Raw genomic sequence first — 9,617 nt, forward strand, 5'->3', positions numbered from 1 at the left:
TTGATTCAGTCTCTTACGTGCACAGGAACAGAAAAAACAGTTTGGTTTTCTTGTTGTCTTCACCTTCTTCGACTGCATGGCATATGATCGGATTTTCTTTCTCAAGGATCCTTTCATTTTTTTTTAAATTTAATTTAATTTTTATTCTTTTTTGAATTTTATTTTATTTTTAAACTTTACATAATTGTATTAGTTTTGCCAAATATCAAAACGAATCCACCACAGGTATACCTGTGTTCCCCATCCTGAACCCTCCTGCCTCCTCCCTCCCCATACCATCCCTGTGGGTCATCCCAGTGCACCAGCCCCAAGCATCCAGTATCATGCATCGAACCTAGACTGGTGACTCGTTTCATACATGATAGTATACATGTTTCAATGCCATTCCCCCAAATCTTCCCACCCTCTCCCTGTCCCACAGAGTCCATAAGACTGTTCTATACATCAGTGTCTCTTTTGCTGTTTCGTATACAGGTTTATTGTTATCATCTTTCTAAATTCCATATATATGTGTTAGTATACTGTATTGGTGTTTTTCTTTCTGGATTACTTCACTCTGTATAATAGGCTCCAGTTTCATCCATCTCATTAGAACTGATTCAAATGAATTCTTTTTAATGGCTGAGTAATACTCCATTGTGTATATGTACCACGGCTTTCTTATCCATTCATCTGCTGATGGACATCTAGGTTGCTTCCATGTCCTGGCTATTATAAACAGTGCTGCAATGAACATTGGGGTACATGTGTCTCTTTCCCTTCTGGTTTCCTCAGTGTGTATGCCCAGCAGTGGGATTGCTGGATCATAAGGCAGTTCTACTTCCAGTTTTTTTTTTTTAGATTTTTTTTTTATTTTTTTAATTAATTTTATTTTATTTTTAAACTTTACATAATTGTATTAGTTTTGCCAAATATCAAACTGAATCCGCCACAGGTATACATGTGTTCCCCATCCTGAACCCTCCTCCCTCCTACCTCCCCATACCATCCCTCTGGGTTGTCCCAGTGCACCAGCCCCAAGTATCCAGTATTGTGCATCGAACCTGGACTGGTATCTCGTTTCATACATGATATTTTACATGTTTCAATGCCATTCTCACAAATCTTTCCACCCTTGAAAATGAGTATACTACCCAAAGCAATTTATAGATTCAATGCAATCCCTATCAAGCTACCAACAGTATTCTTCACAGAGCTAGAACAAATAATCTCACAATTTGTATGGAAATACAAAAAACTTCGAATAGCCAAAGCTATCTTGAGAAAGAAGAATGGAACTGGAGGAATCAACCTACCTGACTTCAGGCTCTACTACAAAGCCACAGTTATCAAGACAGTATGGTACTGGTACAAAGACAGAAATATAGATCAATGGAACAAAATAGAAAGCCCAGAGATAAATCCACACACATATGGACACCTTATCTTTGACAAAGGAGGCAAGAATATACAATGGATTAAAGACAATCTCTTTAACAAGTGGTGCTGGGAAATCTGGTCAACCACTTGTAAAAGAATGAAACTAGAACACTTTCTAACACCATACACAAAAATAAACTCAAAATGGATTAAAGATCTCAACGTAAGACCAGAAACTATAAAACTCCTAGAGGAGAACATAGGCAAAACACTCTCTGACATTCATCACAGCAGGATCCTCTATGACCCACCTCCCAGAATACTTCCAGTTTCTTAAGAAATCTCCACACTGTTCTCCATAGTGGCTGTACTAGTTTGCATTCCCACCAACAGTGTAAGAGGGTTCTCTTTTCTCCACACCCTCTCCAGCATTTATTGCTTGTAGACTTTTGGATCACAGCCATTCTGACTGGTGTGAAATGGTACCTCATAGTGGTTTTTATTTGCATTTATCTGATAATGTTGAGCATCTTTTCATGTGTTTGTTAGCCATCTGTATGTCTTCTTTGGAGAAATGCCTATTTAGTTCTTTGGCCCATTTTTTGATTGGGTCATTTATTTTTCTGGAATTGAGCTGTAGGTGTTGCTTGTATATTTTTGAGATTAGTTGTTTGTCAGTTGCTTCATTTGCTATTATTTTCTTCCATTCTGAAGGCGGTCTTTTCATCTTGCTTATAGTTTCCTTGTTGTGCAGAAGCTTTTAGGTTTAATTAGGTCCCATTTGTTTATTTTTGCTTTTATTTCCAATATTCTGGGAGGTGGGTCATAGAGGATCCTGCTGTGATGTATGTCGGAGAGTGTTTTGCCTATGTTCTCCTCCAGGAGTTTTATAGTTTCTGGTCTTACGTTGAGATCTTTAATCCATTTTGAGTTTATTTTGTGTATGGTGTTAGAAAGTGTTCTAGTTTCATTCTTTTACAAGTGGTTGACCAGTTTTCCCAGCACCACTTGTTTAAGAGATTGTCTTTTATCCGTTGCATATTCTTGCCTCCTTTGTCAAAGATAAGGTGTCCATATGTGCGTGGATTTATCTCTGGGCTTTCTATTTTGTTCCATTGATCTATATTTCTGTCTTTGTACCAGTACCATACTGTCTTGATGACTGTTGCTTTGTAGTAGAGCCTGAAGTCAGGTAGGTTGATTCCTCCAGTTCCATTCTTCTTTCTCAAAATAGCTTTGGCTATTCGAAGTTTTTTGTATTTCCATACAAATTGTGAAATTATTTGTTCTCGCTCTGTGAAGAATACCATTGGTAGCTTGATAGGGATTGCATTGAATCTATAAATTGCTTTGGGTAGTATACTCATTTTCACTATATTGATTCTTCCAATCCATGAACATGGTATATTTCTCCATCTATTAGTGTCCTCTTTGATTTCTTTCACCAGCGTTTTATAGTTTTCCATATATAGTTCTTTAGTTTCTTTAGGTAGATATATTCCTAAGTATTTTATTCTTTCGGTTGCAATGGTGAATGGAATTGTTTTCTTAATTTCTCTTTCTGTTTTCTCATTATTAGTGCATAGGAATGCAAGGGATTTCTGTGTGTTGATTTTATATCCTGCAACTTTACTATAATCATTGATTAGTTCTAGTAATTTTCTGGTGGAGTCTTTAGGGTTTTCTATGTAGAGGATCGTGTCATCTGCAAACAGTGAGAGTTTAACTTCATCTTTTCCAATTTAGGTTCCTTTTATTTCTTTTTCTGCTTTGATTGCTGTGACCAGAACTTCCAAAACTATGTTGAATAGTAATGGTGAATGTGGGCACCCTTGTCTTGTTCCTGACTTTAGAGGAAATGCTTTCAATTTTTCACCATTGAGGATAATGTTTGCTGTGGGCGTGTCATATATAGCTTTTATTATGTTGAGGTATGTTCCTTCTATTCCTGCTTTCTGGAGAGTTTTTTGTCGTAAATGGATGTTGAATTTTCTCAAAGGCTTTCTCTGCATCTATTGAGATAATCATATAGTTTTTACTTTTCAATTTGTTAATGTGGTGTATTACATTGATTGATTTGTGGATATTGAAGAATCCTTGCATCCCTGGGATAAAGCCCACTTGGTCATGGTGTATGATCTTTTTAATGTGTTGTTGGATTCTGATTGCTAGAATTTTGTTAAGGATTTTTGTATCTATGTTCATCAGTGATATTGGCCTGTAGTTTTCTTTTTTTGTGGGATCTTTGTCAGGTTTTGGTATTAGGGTGATGGTGGCCTCATAGAATGAGTTTGGAAGTTTACCTTCCTCTGCAATTTTCTGGAAGAGTTTGAGCAGGATAGGTGTTAGCTCTTCTCTAAATTTTTGGTAGAATTCAGCTGTGAAGCCGTCTGGACCTGGGCTTTTGTTTGCTGGAAGATTTTTGATTACAGTTTCCATTTCCGTGCTTGTGATGGGTCTGTTAAGATTTTCTATTTCTTCCTAGTCCAGTTTTGGAAACATGTACTTTTCTAAGAATTTGTCCGTTTCCTCCACGTTGTCCATTTTATTGGCATATAATTGTTGATAATAGTCTCTTATGATCCTTTGTATTTCTGTGTTGTCTGTTGTGATCTCTCCATTTTCATTTCTAATTTTATGATTTGATTTTTCTCCCTTTGTTTCTTGATGAGTCTGGCTAATGGTTTGTCAATTCTATTTATCCTTTCAAAGAACCAGCTTTTGGCTTTGTTGATTTTTGCTATGGTCTCTTTTGTTTCTTTTGCATTTATTTCTGCCCTAATTTTTAAGATTTCTTTCCTTTTGCTAACCCTGGGGTTCTTCATTTCTTCCTCTTCTCGTTGCTTTAGGTGTAGAGTTAGGTTATTTGTTTGACTTTTTTCTTCTTTCTTGAGGTATGCCTGTATTGCTATGAACTTTCCCCTTAGGACTGCTTTTACAGTGTCCCACAAGTTTTGGGTTGTTGTGTTTTCATTTTCATTCATTTCTATGCAAATTTTGATTTCTTTTTTGATTTCTTCTGTGATTTGTTGGTTATTCAGCAGCGTGTTGTTCAGCCTCCATATGTTGGAGTTTTTAATAGGTTTTCTTCTGTAATTGAGATCTAATCTTACTGCATTGTGATCAGAAAGATGCTCGGAATGATTTTTATTTTTTTGAATTTACCAAGGCTAGATTTATGGCCCAGGATGTGATCTATCCTGGAGAAGGTTCCATGTGCACTTGAGAAAAAGGTGAAATTCATTGTTTTGGGATGAAATGTCCTATAGACATCAATTAGGTCTAACTGGTCTATTGTATTGTTTAAAGTTTGTGTTTCCTTGTTAATTTTCTGTTTAGTTGATCTATCCATAGGTGTGAGTGGGGTATTAAAGTCTCCCACTATTATTGTGTATTGTTAATTTCTCCTTTCATACTTATTAGCATTTGTCTTAAATATTGCGGTGCTCCCATGTTGGGTGCATATATATTTATAATTGTTATATCTTCTTCTTGGATTGATCCTTTGATCATTATGTAGTGATCATCTTTGTCTCTTTTCACAGCCTTTGTTTTAAAGTCTATTTAGCGTTTTGGTATTTGTTATCAATCTTCTACCTATATTTTTTTAAAATAATTTTTGTGACTTTTTTTACCTCTCTTTCTTTCTCTTCTTCTTTTATATAACATTGTATACCTGAAATTCCAAACTGAACTCTAGATTTTTAATTTATACTTTTTGGGATTTGTTATCAATTTTGTACCTATATTTTCTTTATAATTTTTGCGACTTTGTTTATTTTTTTTTCTCTAATTTTATTTTATTTTTAAACTTTACATAATTGTATTAGTTTTGCCAAATATCAAAATGAATCCGCTTGTTTGTTTTTTTCTCTCTTCCTTTTTCTTCTTCTTTTTTTTAACATTGTATTTTTGAAATTCCAAACTCTACTCTAGAATTTTAACTTTTGCTTTTTGATATTTGTTATCAATTTTATACCTCTCTTTTCTTTATAATTTTTGCAACTTTGGTTTTGTTTTTATTTTCCTCTCTCTTTCTTTTCCTTCTTCTTTTCTTTAACATTATATTTTTGAAATTCCAAACTCTACTCTAGAGTTTTCGTTTTTGCTTTTATGTATTTGTTACCAATTTTGTACCTTTAAGAACCCAATCTTCAGTACCCATTTTTCACTAGGGAGCGAGATTACTGGCTTGACTGCTCTCTCTCCCTTTGGACTCTCCTTTTTCTCCACGAGGTCGCCTGTGTCTCCTCCCTAACCCCTCTCTACTCTACCCAACTATGTGAATTTCTGTATGTTCCAGATGGTGGAGAACACTTAGGGAACTGATTACTGGCTGGATCTGTCTCCCTCCTTTTCATTCCCCCCTTTTATCCTCTTGGTCACGTCTGCCTCCTTCCTCCTTCTTCTCTTCTCTGTATAATTCTGTGAACATCTCTGAGCAGTCCAGTTGTGAAGTGCACATAAGGAAGTGATTACTGGCTAGCCCACTTTCTCCTCTATTGATTCCACCTCATCTCATCCGGGTCACCTTTAACTCCCTCTTCCCTCTTCTATTCTCCTGTGTAACGCTGTGAACCTCTCTGGGTGACCCTCACAGCAGAGAAACTTTTCATCTTTAACGTAGATGTTTTATCAATTGTGCTGTATAGAAAAAGAAGTTCTGAAACTACTGTAAAAATAAGACCGATAATGGGAGCAGGAAGCTTAAGTCCAAACCCTGACTTCAGGGAACTCCTGACTCCAGGGAACATTAATTGACAGGAGCTCATCAAACGCCTCCATACCTACACTGAAACTGAGCACCACACAAGGGCCAACAAGTTCCAGGGCAAGACATACCAAACAAATTCTCCAGCAACAAAGGAACACAACCCTGAGCTCCAAGATACAGGCTGCCCAAAGTCACCCCCAAACCATAGACATCTCATAACTCATTACTGGACGCTTCATTGCACTCCAGAGAGAAGAAATACAGCTCCACCCACCAGAGCACCGACACAAGCTTCCCTAACCAAGAAACCTTAACAAGTCACCTGTACAAACTCACACACAGTGAGGAAAAGCCAAAATAAAGAGAACTCCACAAACTGCCAGAATACAGAAAGGACACCCCAAACTCAGCAATTTAAACAAGATGAAGAGACAGAGGAATACCCAGCAGATAAAGGAACAGGATAAATGCCCACCAAACCAAACAGAAGAGGAAGAGATAGGGAATCTACCTGATAAAGAATTCCGAATAATGATACTGAAATTGATCCAAAATCTTGAAATCAAAATGGAATCACAGATAAATAGCCTGGAGACAAGGATTGAGAAGATGCAAGAAAGGTTTAACAAGGACCTAGAGGAAATAAAAAAGTGTCAATATATAATGAATAATGCAATAAATGAAATTAAAAACACTCTGGAGGCAACAAATAGTAGAATAACAGAGGCAGAAGATAGGATTAGTGAATTAGAAGATAGAATGGTAGAAATAAATGAATCAGAGAGGATAAAAGAAAAACGAATTAAAAGAAATGAGGACAATCTCAGAGACCTCCAGGACAATATTAAACACTACAACATTCGAATCATAGGGGTCCCAGAAGAAGAAGACAAAAAGAAAGACCATGAGAAAATACTTGAGGAGATAATAGTTGAAAACTTCCCTAAAATGGGGAAGGAAATAATCACTCAAGTCCAAGAAACCCAGAGAGTCCCAAACAGGATAAACCCAAGGCGAAACACCCCAAGACATATATTAATCAAATTAACAAAGATCAAACACAAAGAACAAATATTAAAAGCAGCAAGGGAAAAACAACAAATAACACACAAGGGGATTCCCATAAGGATAACAGCTGATCTTTCAATAGAAACTCTTCAAGCCAGGAGGGAATGGCAAGACATACCTAAAGTGATGAAAAAAAAAAATAACCTACAGCCCAGATTATTGTACCCAGCATGGATCTCATTTAAATATGAAGGAGAAATCAAAACCTTTACAGACAAGCAAAAGCTGAGAGAATTCAGCACCACCAAACCAGCTCTCCAACAAATACTAAAGGATATTCTCTAGACAGGAAACACAAAAACGGTGTATAAATTTGAACCCAAAACAATAAGGTAAATGGCAACAGGATCATATTATCAGTAACTACCTTAAACGAAAATGGGTTGAATGCCCCAACCAAAACACAAAGACTGCCTGAATGGATACAAAAACTCAAGGTTCCTTTCAGAGGTCTTCTGACTCTCATGGTCATATTCCATGCCTTGAAAGACAAGAGAAGGGTATTAGTTTTGAGGAAAGGGTATAACATCTGAGGGAAGGGAGATTTCATGAAAAGGGATGTGGGCTGATGAGGGCTTTTGTGGCAGGCAAGGGCAGTGTAGAGGTCTTGTGCAGTAAAGTCAATGGAGAACGTGGGGAGCATAGATGGAATCATCTTACCTTCACACTGCCTCTGTATCTCTGTGGACAAAGGGTCTTCTTTCGTCCTTTTACCCTTGAAGCACACTGCATTGGAACTCTTCTTGGCTGCCGTGTTTTCCTGCTTACGTTATGATAATAGCATGACATGGCCTAACTCAGAATCTCTGCCTCTGACCTCCCTGTATACACCTTCTCAGGACAATGAGGAGCCACACCCTTCAATCTGATTGGTCAGCTAGGCACTGCCCCAGCCAAGGGTGGCTGTGGGGTCTTAGACATCACAATGTACCACTGTGCCCATCAACATGGGTTAGTGGGTGCTAAGGGAGACCATGATACAACTTTCTCACCCCTAACACCTCTGTGTGTCTGATTCTGGGGAGTGGTGATTCAGGGTCATGGTGTTTCTTCTCATGACCCTCAGACTTTCCTTCAGTGCCTTTTATTCTTTGACTTATATGTCCCCCTTCAACACTCCTGCCTCCTCCATCCCTGTATGAACCTCTACCAAACACTTTTCACTCCAAATCTGTTCCTCAGAGTCATCTAGTCATTTCATCTTTCGACCAACCTCTTCCTAGTGGGGGTTCTTGAGGGGCTTAAGGAACTTAAGAGCAATCACTAAACATGGAAAAAGGTAATTAAGAACAGGTTGGATGTTTTTGCTACTCCAATGAGCTTTAGAGACCCCAGGACTTGGTGAATCCTCAGCCTGTTGCCCCAAAGTCTATACACTGTCTCCATAAAATTACACATCAGAGGAAAGAAAGGCATAAATGTCTCCTCCACTAATATTGTTGGGGACACTTCAACTCTCATATTGAGTAGGGAAACTCAACTTGACCCATCTACCAGAAATACATTCCCGATTAAAATAATAATAATAATAATAAGTTGCTGAAAAGCAAGAGTCAGATGACCAATGCACCAGTGTCTTTTGACTGAATCACTGTGCCAGTGGTCCCTCATTGACAGTTATCCTCAAGTAGGGCCCAATGTGGAACTGACCAATAGCTGAGCAGGAGAAGTACCAGTAGTTACCTCATTGATAGTTGGTTCCTATTGGTAGCGCCGAGCGATGCACTGTCCAATTGCTGGGGAAGACCTGTTGCTTAGTAAGAGGATGTGGAGTAATATGGCAAAGCAATGGCTACCTGCTAATGGCTGTGCTCATGCTGCATTGTTCCATAAGGATACATTGGGTCCAGTGTGCTTTAGTCTTTTTGACTGACTCCTTTCCAACCACAGATTTTGATTTCACATGCTTGTTTAACTTTTGTACATCATTCTTTTCATTGTATATCCAGGCATGCCAGTCAACAGTGCTTATCTATATGCCCCTCCAACAGCTGCCACATGATTGCATGTGCCACATATATTATAGCTAATATTTCAAAGCCAACAAGAATGTCAAAGCCATCCCACCTAGAGAACTACTTTGACAAACTTTAACCTCACAGTGATTCTTATTAATTCACAATATAACAGAGCAGAGAGAGCACAGCCCTATACAGTTAGACATTGATGTGCTTCATTTCAACTCACCCTGTTCCAAGGTAACAGGTATAGCTCAGCCTTGCTTGGTGCCTCAGATGGCCCCATTCACAAGCAGCCAACTGTCAATGAGTGACCATTCGTTGTCCTGCTCAGCTATTTATCAGCACCACAGTGGGCTCTGCCCCCAAGTTACTGTCAAGAAGGGAGTATTGGAGAAGTGATTAAGGATGGGTGGTGTGGTGGTCACCAGCTGGAAAGAGAGAGAAGAGCCAGATTCAGGCATTCATTTGGAGGGCCTGGAGATCACCCAGCCTTGGGCCAGTGGGTGAGCTGGAGT

This window comes from Bos indicus, chromosome X (assembly GCF_029378745.1).
Source record: "Bos indicus isolate NIAB-ARS_2022 breed Sahiwal x Tharparkar chromosome X, NIAB-ARS_B.indTharparkar_mat_pri_1.0, whole genome shotgun sequence".
Classification (NCBI taxonomy): Eukaryota; Metazoa; Chordata; class Mammalia; order Artiodactyla; family Bovidae; genus Bos; species Bos indicus.